Below are 10,586 nucleotides of genomic sequence, written 5' to 3' on the forward strand. Positions count from 1 at the left end.
CTTGATCTTGCCAATGGGGGCGCAGGACGGGCCAGGTACAATGCCATGGAACATAGTCCGAGTAGGCATGAGTTGCTTCGTCTTGACGTTCAGCTTCTCCAGGGTGTCACGGTACAGGATGTTGATGCTGCTCCCGCCGTTTATCAGCACGCGGGAGAAACGGGCGGCACGTCTGTCCGTTGCAAGGGTGGCATCCAAAACCAACGCATAAGAGCCGGGAGATGGCATCACCTCTGGGTGGTCGGCCCGGCTCCAGCTGATAGGCTTTTCTGACCAGTGCATGTGCTCGGCGGGGTTGGCAGCGACCACGTTGACTTCCTGGTGCTCTCGGCGTCTGCTACGCCGGCCTTCGGGCTGGCTTGTAAAGACGACATAGGCGGCATGCTCGTCGTGGAACTCATCATGCACAGCTCCGACTGCTGGCCGAGCGGTCGGCAGCTGCGGAGCCAGAGGCGGCGGACCAACAGGCGGAGGCGGCGCGAGCCCTTCGCCTTTGGAGATTCGGGTGAGCCAGTGGCACTTCTGGGTTGTGTGGTTGGACGGCTTCGCGCCGCTGTGGAACTTGCATGGGGCGTCGAGAGTTTGCTCGTAGGAGAAGGTCGGCTGCCAAGCCGGCCTTCCGCCCTTCTGTTTCTTGGGCGCGGGCCGCCCTTCGGGCCGCTCGTCTTCGACTGTGGCCACCTGCCGACTGGTGGAGAGCGGCACGGGGCCCTTGCGCTTGTGGTCGTTCTGGTACGGGCGTCGGCCGGAGTCCCCAGTCGGCGTCTTGGGCGCCGAGTTGAGTACCTTCCCGGACGCGTCTACCTGGAGTTCAGTCTTCATTGAGGAGTCGGCGGTGGCGTACTTGTCCGCTATGACCAGAAGCTCGTCGAGGGTAGTCGGCTCGTCGCAGAGGAGCTTGTGCTTGAGGAGGGTGCCTTCTCGGCACCCGGCAGTGAAGTAGTCTATGGCTTGCACCTCATGCACCCCTTCACAAGAGATGCAGAGCTCGGCCCAACGCGTGAGGTAGTCGCGAGTGGACTCGGCAGTGCCTTGTACACACAAGGAGAGCTGTCTGGGCTTGGGAGCCCGCTTGTAGGTGCTGGTGAAGTTGCGGACGAAGGCTTCTGTGAAGTCTAGCCAGCTATTGATGCTGTATGGCCTGAGGCTGTTGAGCCAGGTCCGCACCGTGCCTTGCAGCATTAGGGGCACGTACTTCATGGCAACATGCCTGTTGCCGTTTGCTATGCGAACTTGTAACGCCCTCGATGCGGCTATATCTCCCACGTGTCGAAGCACGACTTAGAGGCATAACCGCATTGAAAGCAATGTCGCAAGTGAGGTAATCTTCACACAACCCATGCAATACATAAGGGAAAGAGATACATAGTTGGCTTACAATCACCACTTCACACAATTACAAGAATAAGCATTACATCATCCAGATACAATCAAGGTCCGACTACGGAACCAAAATAAAAGAAGAACCCCAAATGCGACAAAGGTCCCCGATCGACCCCAACTGGGCTCCACTACTGATCAACTAGAACGAAACAACACAAAGGGCAAGATCTTCATCGAGCTCCTCCTTGAGCTTGGTTGCGTCATCTGCACGATAACATAGGCACCTGCAAACTGGTTTTGGAAGTATCTGTGAGCCACAGGGACTCAGCAATCTCGCACCCGCGAGATCAAGACTATTTAAGCTTATGGGTAAGGTAAAGGTATGAGGTGGAGCTGCAGCAAGCGACTAGCATATATAGTGGCTAACATACGCAAATGAGAGCGAGAAGAGAAGGCAAAGCACGGTCGATAAAGGTATGATCAAGAAGTGATCCTGGACTACCTACATCAAGCATAACTCCAACAACCGTGTTCACTCTCCGGACTCCGCCGGAAAGAGACCATCACGGTTACACATGCGGTTGATGTATTTTAATTAAGGTCAACTTCGGGTTTTCTACAACCGGACGTTAACAAATTCCCATCTGCCCATAACCGCGGGCACGGCTTTCGAAAGATAATACCCTGCAGGGGTGTCCCAACTTAGCCCATGACAAGCTCTCACGATCAACGAAGGAATAGACCTCCACCCGAGACGTTCCGATCAGACTCGGTATCCCGGTACAACAAGACATTTCGACAGGGTAAAACTAAACCAGCAACACCGCCCGAATGTGCCGACAAATCCCGATAGGAGCTGCACATATCTCTTTCTCAGGGCACACTCAGATGAGACTAGCTACGAGTAAAACCAACCCTCAAGTTTCCCCGAGGTGGCCCCGCAGGCAGCTCAGTTCAGACCAACACTCAGAGAAGCACTGGCCCGGGGGGGTTAGAATAAAGATGACCCTTGAGTGTGCAGAACCCAAGGGAAGGTGGTAGGTTGTTAGTGCAAATGGTAAAACCAATGTTGGGCATTGCTGGAGGAGCTTTACTTAAGGCGAACTGTCAAGGGGTTCCCATTATAGCCCAACCGTGTAAGGAACGCAAAATCCGGGAACATAACACCGATATGACGGAAACTAGGGCGGCAAGAGTGGAACAAAACACCAGGCATAAGGCCGAGCCTTCCACCCTTTACCAAGTATATAGATGCATTAATTAAATAAGATATATTGTGATATCCCAACAAGTAAACATGTTCCAACAAGGAACAACATCTCCATGTTCCAACAAGGAACAAACTTCAATCTTCACCTGCAACTAACAACGCTATAAGAGGGGCTAAGCAAAGCGGTAACATAGCCAATCAACGGTTTGCTAGGACATGGTGGGTTAGAGGTTTGACATGGCAATTTGGGAGGCTGACAAGCAAATGGTAGGCATCGTAGCATTGGCATAGCAAAAGAGCGAGCAAACTAGCATAGCAAAGATAGTGGTGATTTTGAGGGTATGATCATCTTGCCTGAAATCCCGCAAGGAAGAAGAACGAGTCCATGAAGAAGACAAACGGACGTAGTTGAACGGATCCTCACAAACGCGACGTTATCGGAACCAACCCGAAGAAGCAACCACCGGAAAAGAAGCACACAACATAGTAAATAACCAACACATCAACATGGCATGATGCACAAACGAGTATGATGCATGTCCGGTTTAATGAAGCATGGGATGGCAAAGGGCACAAACAATCCTACAAATTAGTGGAGCTGAATATGCAATGGGTTTCATATTGACGAAACACCACATCAATTATTTAGTTCTCTCTCGTTTATGTACCCCAACAATATTAAATGTTGATTAACATGGCAAGAGGTGAAGCACAACAAGACTACCTATCTAGGCAAATTTAAATGAGGCCGGAAGCAACGAGCAACAACTCCGGAAAAACCTCATATGCATAATTTAAGGTTTGGTACTGTTCTGCCCTAAACATTATTTTAGAGTTGTTAAACATGCAAATAAAGGTCACCATGATAAACTAGGCAAAATTCTACCCCATTTACATATAAAGTTTATTAAAATTGGAGTTACGGTTATTTAGTTATGAATAAAATCATTTTAGCATGGCATAGGAGCAAATTTAATCAAACATCATTTTAAACATTTTGAACATGGATGAAAGTCGCATATTATTAAACTAGACAAAATTCTAGTCATGTTTCATATATAACTTATTTTAAACCGATGCATGGTTAATTAGATATTAAATGCATGAAGTGCAAGGGTTTTCCTGTAAAACTGCAATACCCTGGAAAATAGACAAAATCACAGATCTAAAAAAAACTACACTGGGCCGAAACAGAGGCTAGCCCAACATGCACAGGGTAGAGGGATTGGAGGGGAATCTGCTCACTTCGGCCCAAGGCCCAGATCTGTTGAGAGGGAGGCCGGTTTGAAGGGGAGGCAGAGGTGGGCGCTGGGCCAGCTGGAGCCTGGCGCGGCTGGGCTGGGCTTCGCGCGCGGCTGGAGGAGAGGCAGCCCAGGCACGCGCTAGGTCTTGGCGCTGGCAGGACGAGGCGGGCGCTCCCTGGATCGAAGCAGAGGCGCTGGGGCGTGCTTGTTCCCGAGCAGAACGAGTGGGGCGCCGGCGCGGCTTGAAGCAGGAGTTCGGCGGCGAGGAAGAGATGGAGGCGCAGGGGATGGAGGGGCGCGGAGCCAGGCGCGACCACACCCTCCTCGAACAAGAACTTCTCGATGCAGGGGAAGCAGACGTCGGAGCGGCGGAGCTTGCTGCTGGCGACGCGGGATCCGGGCGAAGAGGGCCTTGGCGTGACGCGGGTGACATGGCGGCGCGAACAGGGTGACTTGGCGCTGCTGCGCTGGCGCGGCGCGCGAGGCTGAGGCCACCGGAAGGAGCAGGTCAGGCGCTGCACGAAGCACCAAGGGGCGGCCATGGCGTGGAGCTCTTGGGTCCTTGCGTTCCCTGCGAGAGAGAGAGGGAGCAAGGACATGAGAGGGAGAGAGAGAAAGGGAAGGGAAGGGAGAAGAGGCACGGGCGCAGGGTGAGGGGATTGCCTTAGGAGGAGCTCGTCTCCCTGACCTCAGGCGAGATCGGGAAGAGGCGAGGCCTCGGGCGCACGAGGCTGTGGGTGCGGGACGCCGTGGCTTTGGTGCATCTGGATCGAGGCAAGGTATGGTGGAGGCTGGGTTGGTTGGTGGATCGGGAGGTGCTAGTTGAATCGGAAGGAGGGGATGGATTGGATCGGCTTGGTGGTTGGTTAGGCGCTGAAAACAAGAAGAGTGGCGGCGGGGATGGATTGGATGGATGGAAGGATGGGACAGGATCCCTAATTTCTAGGGTTTCATCTGTGTATAAAAGCAGGTGGGTTGAAAAAAAATAGGGGCTATCCGGTCCCTTTGATCGTAATCGGACGGTCGCGAAAACTTATGTTAGGAAGCCCAATTAACAAAACGGAGACGTTTTGTAGACGTTTGGGGATGATCCGGACACAACGGTGGCGACAATCCGGGTCGGGTCCGGGACAGCTTTTCGGACGCGCGCGTGAGGAGATCCGCGGGCTGACGAGAGAGGTTAGGTAGGGTCTGACGATGAGTAGTGGACTGTGCAGAAATCCCCAGGCTGAGAGAAGAGAAAAGAGAGAGGCCCGGCGACTGTTTCCGTAGACCGAAAACGTCCGACGATAGATCGGCTATATTGCCGCTATAGTTAATCGTTGGGGCATCAAACGATCTCCGAATGCGATGAAACTTGACAGGTGGTCTATCTACACTATAATAAGACCACACGTCAACTCTCATCCCATTCCGAGAACATTTCCCGGCCACTTATAAAATAATATTTCGGACATGCCGCGGGCGCGTGCAAGTGTGTCTGGGCTCAGAACGGACAACGGACGGAACGAGGAGACCGGGACGGATGCAAGTTTTGAAAACATGATGATGCAATGCACATGATGACATGATGAAATGCAGCACGCAAGCCAATGACAAGACAACAACAACGAGTAACTGAACGACACCTGGCACATCGGTCTCGGGGCGTTACAACACTCCACCACTACGAGAGGATCTCGTCCCGAGATCTAGAATGGCACCGGAGGGAAAACGGAAAAGGAAGAGAAACGGTAAAACTAAGTTGCTTCTTACGACAAAGGAGTGAAACCAAAGAACCTTGCGAGGTTGAACAAATTTGAGAAAAGAACACAACGAAGGTGAACGAAGTTGAAAAACACTCCGTTAGAAAAGAGGGACAAAGAACATTGCGAAAACCTTGAGGTTGAAGGGAAGATATACATAGAAAACACTCTGATTAAGGAAGGGGATCAAGGAAGACCAAATTCGGGCAGCACTCCGGTAGAAAAGGGAGGAATTGAATAAGAACTTGATAAGGTGATATAACTTGAAAAGAAGGCACGACAATCCGGTTAAATGAATAAGCAAGAAAAGAACACGATCCTCACGAATCGAGATGGTGAGTGAAAAGAGCAACGTCACAATGCCTCCGAAAGAAATAATAGAAGATATATCATTGGAATAACAGAATGGAGAAGAAAATGCCAACTTCTGCCACAAATGAGTTTGGAAAGCATCCTTGCAAAGAAGAATTGAACGGAGTTGTTGGAAAATCAACAACGAAAAGCACAAGCTTGTAGTGGGCTTATGGAAAACATCTCAAAATTATGAGGTGACAACCGGCCACTAACGGAAACAATTGCTTGCTTGAGATCAACGAAGAGATGAAAACTTCTTCCACCAAGATGATAAAGAGATAACTTGGATCATTGGCAAGCACCACAAATAGCAACATTCCAATGGAAGGCTTTTAGGTGAAATATGACACAAGATAACTCCAACAACGAGGTTGATGGATTTAAAAATAACTCATTCTTAACAACATGTGAATCATGGAAAACATGAACTCAAATTATCAAGAATGACATAATACCACCTCCGATAATATGGTAGAAAGAAATTGCACTCCGGATTACAATATGAAGAAAGCTTGAGCTCCCTAGAAATGAATCTTGATGAAAACTTTGAGAAGGGAATTAAATCCTTGATGAACCATCATGTAGAACCTCCATGAAGAACTCCGGTAAACAAAAGGAATGAAAAGAAAGAGAAATTGAAAACACAAGGTGAATCCTTGCAATGATTCAGATGGATCTCCGTGATAATTAGAGCTTGGAACTCCGGGATAAAGGGAAGATGAAACAAATGAAACCGAGAATTTTAAGGGCCTCCGGAATAAAGAATTAATCACTTGGATGAACAAGAATAAGAATTATGTTATGCTTATCCTTCACCAATTAAATTGACGACAATCAACGGATTTGGCATACTACTTATTCTCGTAGAAAGGATTAAAAGAGATATATCAAAACTTGAGAAGGTCTTCAACGAACCACCGGTAGGATTGGAACAACAAATGAATTGATATGATGAACAAGGAAGAGATATCTTGAAAGAACCACCGTAAGAATTGAAAATGATCGAAGTAGGGGTGCATCACCGGTAAGAATTAGCAAATGAACGAAGGTGCTTGAGACAAACTAGATACATGAGAACAAAGAGATCAAGAACTGATTAGAGGATATTCGATAGATGCACCGGCAAGATAGGAGAATGATAACTGACGGCTGAGAATGAATAAACCTGAATTGATGGACTCCGGATGACAAACTGAGAAGACTCTTGAATATCTCCTAATGGGTGAAAAAGATTCTCACAATCGAAAACAATTATGAGAGGATGGCAACAAGCTAGCACCACGAATCTTGAAGAGAATAGAGCAAGATTAAAGAGAAACTCTTCTTCGGTCTTCAAATGATGAGAATGACAACGAGAAACACCACCAAGAATTATTGAGGCACACCGGAAGAATCAAAAGCGAAGAGGTTGAGCCAACTATGAAAAGAATTTGAAAGATCTTGGAGAAAAGCATTTGACTAATGATAACTCATTCTTACGTCAAACTTGGAGAAGAATTTAGGATAGCTCTGGGAAAATAGAAGAGTCAGGTAAGATCCTGGGAAAAGACCTGTGGGTTAGGGCCCACTCAAAAGAACACCGTTGAACAATTTGAAGAGAGATAATGCACCGGTTGAAATAAAAGACTTGAATGAGAGAACATCCTTGAAAGATCTTGAACGAATGCATAGTGGAAACACGAATCTTCGAGATATCTTGAGCACTCCGGAACAATTAAATAGCGAGAAGTGAATGAATATGAGGTGCACCGGCATGAGAAGGTATTTGAACGATGATAAGGATATGATCAACACCAAAAGATTGAGGTAAATCCACCGGAGAAGAAAACGAGAATGAAGAGTGATGAACTTGGAGCTCCGTTAGTATCTTCTTGAGAATCACCGGATAAGAACATTGAAGGAAAAGAATGGAGAGACTTCACATGAATAAATGGATACTTGGTTGAAATATATAAGAGTCCTTGAAGAAAAAGGGTGGGAGGGCGGGAAAAACAAAGGCAACTTGGAGACGGATGAAACAAACACCGTTGAGAAGAAGTGATAATTGATCTTGCGGAAGTTGAAATGATCGAATCCACTTGAAGAAGCATGCCGGTTGGAAAGAATTGACATGACAAACTCGATGATCAAGAAGGATTAGTATTCACATAGCAATATGAGAACACCATTTAGGAAAGGTATGGATTCAACATTTGACTTCGAAGCAACTCGAATACCACAACTCAAAACAAAACCAAGGATTGGCTTGCGGAATAAGCCAGAACAAACATATGATAGAGATTTCATCCGAAGTTTTCGTGGTGGGGCCTACACGGGCTCGAGTGTACAGCACCATCATGTACAAGGCAGTGCACATGACATACGAAGCGTCCCCGAGTCGGCATAGCCAAGGACTCTTTAAGACACAACGAGACTACTGTAAAATCGACCGTGAATAGGCGGACCACTAGACGTCGAACCCCAATTTCATATCATACATCTGTCGGAAAGATATCCTAAGAGCTACTTGAATTCCCACCTATGAAACTCCCGAAATTTTCAGGTTATGCAATCAGGTGTTGGGGATACAGGGGAAGCATAATATCTCATCCAAAACTAACAAATCCTACATCCAGCTGTATCCATCCTTCAACACATAACCAAGAAACCTTCGGAAACCATCTACCTCAACCTTCGAAAAGCATCCGTTATACAAGTCATGGCAATACTCCCGTACTCACCTCAGTACTGGGTTATCGGGGTTATCTCACCAACGAACTGCATAAAAGAGATTTTCGATGTCGGCGTACTAAACTCAGGTATTCCAGAACTGCAATAAAATTATGACGACAACACCTCAGAGCTCAACTCCCCGGGACACTTCCACTAAACCCCTGACAGGAGGCACCAAGACAATGTTCTCATCATAAAACCATCGGAACGATTCCAAGATACCCGCGTGATCCTAAAATTTTTTTTAGTGAAATTTGAGAAGAGAAGAGTCAAAACTCTACGTCAGGATGCCTTACCAGAACGATGAAGGGACTGGGAAGTAAAAAGAATTCCTAAACTCTCCGATATATATAATCCTAAATGACTCAAAATATTTTTTTCTAGACTCAAACTCGGCCGCTAAAAACGATCAAGCAGTGGGGGCTCCTAAGGTCGGGGAAGGCTCTGATTACCAACTTGTAACGCCCTCGATGCGGCTATATCTCCCACGTGTCGAAGCACGACTTAGAGGCATAACCGCATTGAAAGCAATGTCGCAAGTGAGGTAATCTTCACACAACCCATGCAATACATAAGGGAAAGAGATACATAGTTGGCTTACAATCGCCACTTCACACAATTACAAGAATAATCATTACATCATCCAGATACAATCAAGGTCCGACTACGGAACCAAAATAAAAGAAGAACCCCAAATGCGACAAAGGTCCCCGATCGACCCCAACTGGGCTCCACTACTGATCAACTAGAACGAAACAACACAAAGGGCAAGATCTTCATCGAGCTCCTCCTTGAGCTTGGTTGCGTCATCTGCACGATAACATAGGCACCTGCAAACTGGTTTTGGAAGTATCTGTGAGCCACAGGGACTCAGCAATCTCGCACCCGCGAGATCAAGACTATTTAAGCTTATGGGTAAGGTAAAGGTATGAGGTGGAGCTGCAGCAAGCGACTAGCATATATGGTGGCTAACATACGCAAATGAGAGCGAGAAGAGAAGGCAAAGCACGGTCGATAAAGGTATGATCAAGAAGTGATCCTGGACTACCTACGTCAAGCATAACTCCAACAACCGTGTTCACTCTCCGGACTCCGCCGGAAAGAGACCATCACGGTTACACACGCGGTTGATGTATTTTAATTAAGGTCAACTTCGGGTTTTCTACAACCGGACGTTAACAAATTCCCATCTGCCCATAATCGCGGGCACGGCTTTCAAAAGATAATACCCTGCAGGGGTGTCCCAACTTAGCCCATGACAAGCTCTCACGGTCAACGAAGGAATAGACCTCCACCCGAGACGTTCCGATCAGACTCGGTATCCCGGTACAACAAGACATTTCGACAGGGTAAAACTAAACCAGCAACACCGCCCGAATGTGCCGACAAATCCCGATAGGAGCTGCACATATCTCTTTCTCAGGGCACACTCAGATGAGACTAGCTACGAGTAAAACCAACCCTCAAGTTTCCCCGAGGTGGCCCCGTAGGCAGCTCAGTTCGGACCAACACTCAGAGAAGCACTGGCCCGGGGGGGTTAGAATAAAGATGACCCTTGAGTCTGCAAAACCCAAGGGAAGGTGGTAGGTTGTTAGTGCAAATGGTAAAACCAATGTTGGGCATTGCTGGAGGAGCTTTACTTAAGGCGAACTGTCAAGGGGTTCCCATTATAGCCCAACCGTGTAAGGAACGCAAAATCCGGGAACATAACACCGATATGACGGAAACTAGGGCGGCAAGAGTGGAACAAAACACCAGGCATAAGGCCGAGCCTTCCACCCTTTACCAAGTATATAGATGCATTAATTAAATAAGATATATTGTGATATCCCAACAAGTAAACATGTTCCAACAAGGAACAACATCTCCATGTTCCAACAAGGAACAAACTTCAATCTTCACCTGCAACTAACAACGCTATAAGAGGGGCTAAGCAAAGCGGTAACATAGCCAATCAACGGTTTGCTAGGACATGGTGGGTTAGAGGTTTGACATGGC

Source organism: Triticum dicoccoides, chromosome 4A (assembly GCF_002162155.2).
Source record: "Triticum dicoccoides isolate Atlit2015 ecotype Zavitan chromosome 4A, WEW_v2.0, whole genome shotgun sequence".
Lineage (NCBI taxonomy): Eukaryota > Viridiplantae > Streptophyta > Magnoliopsida > Poales > Poaceae > Triticum > Triticum dicoccoides.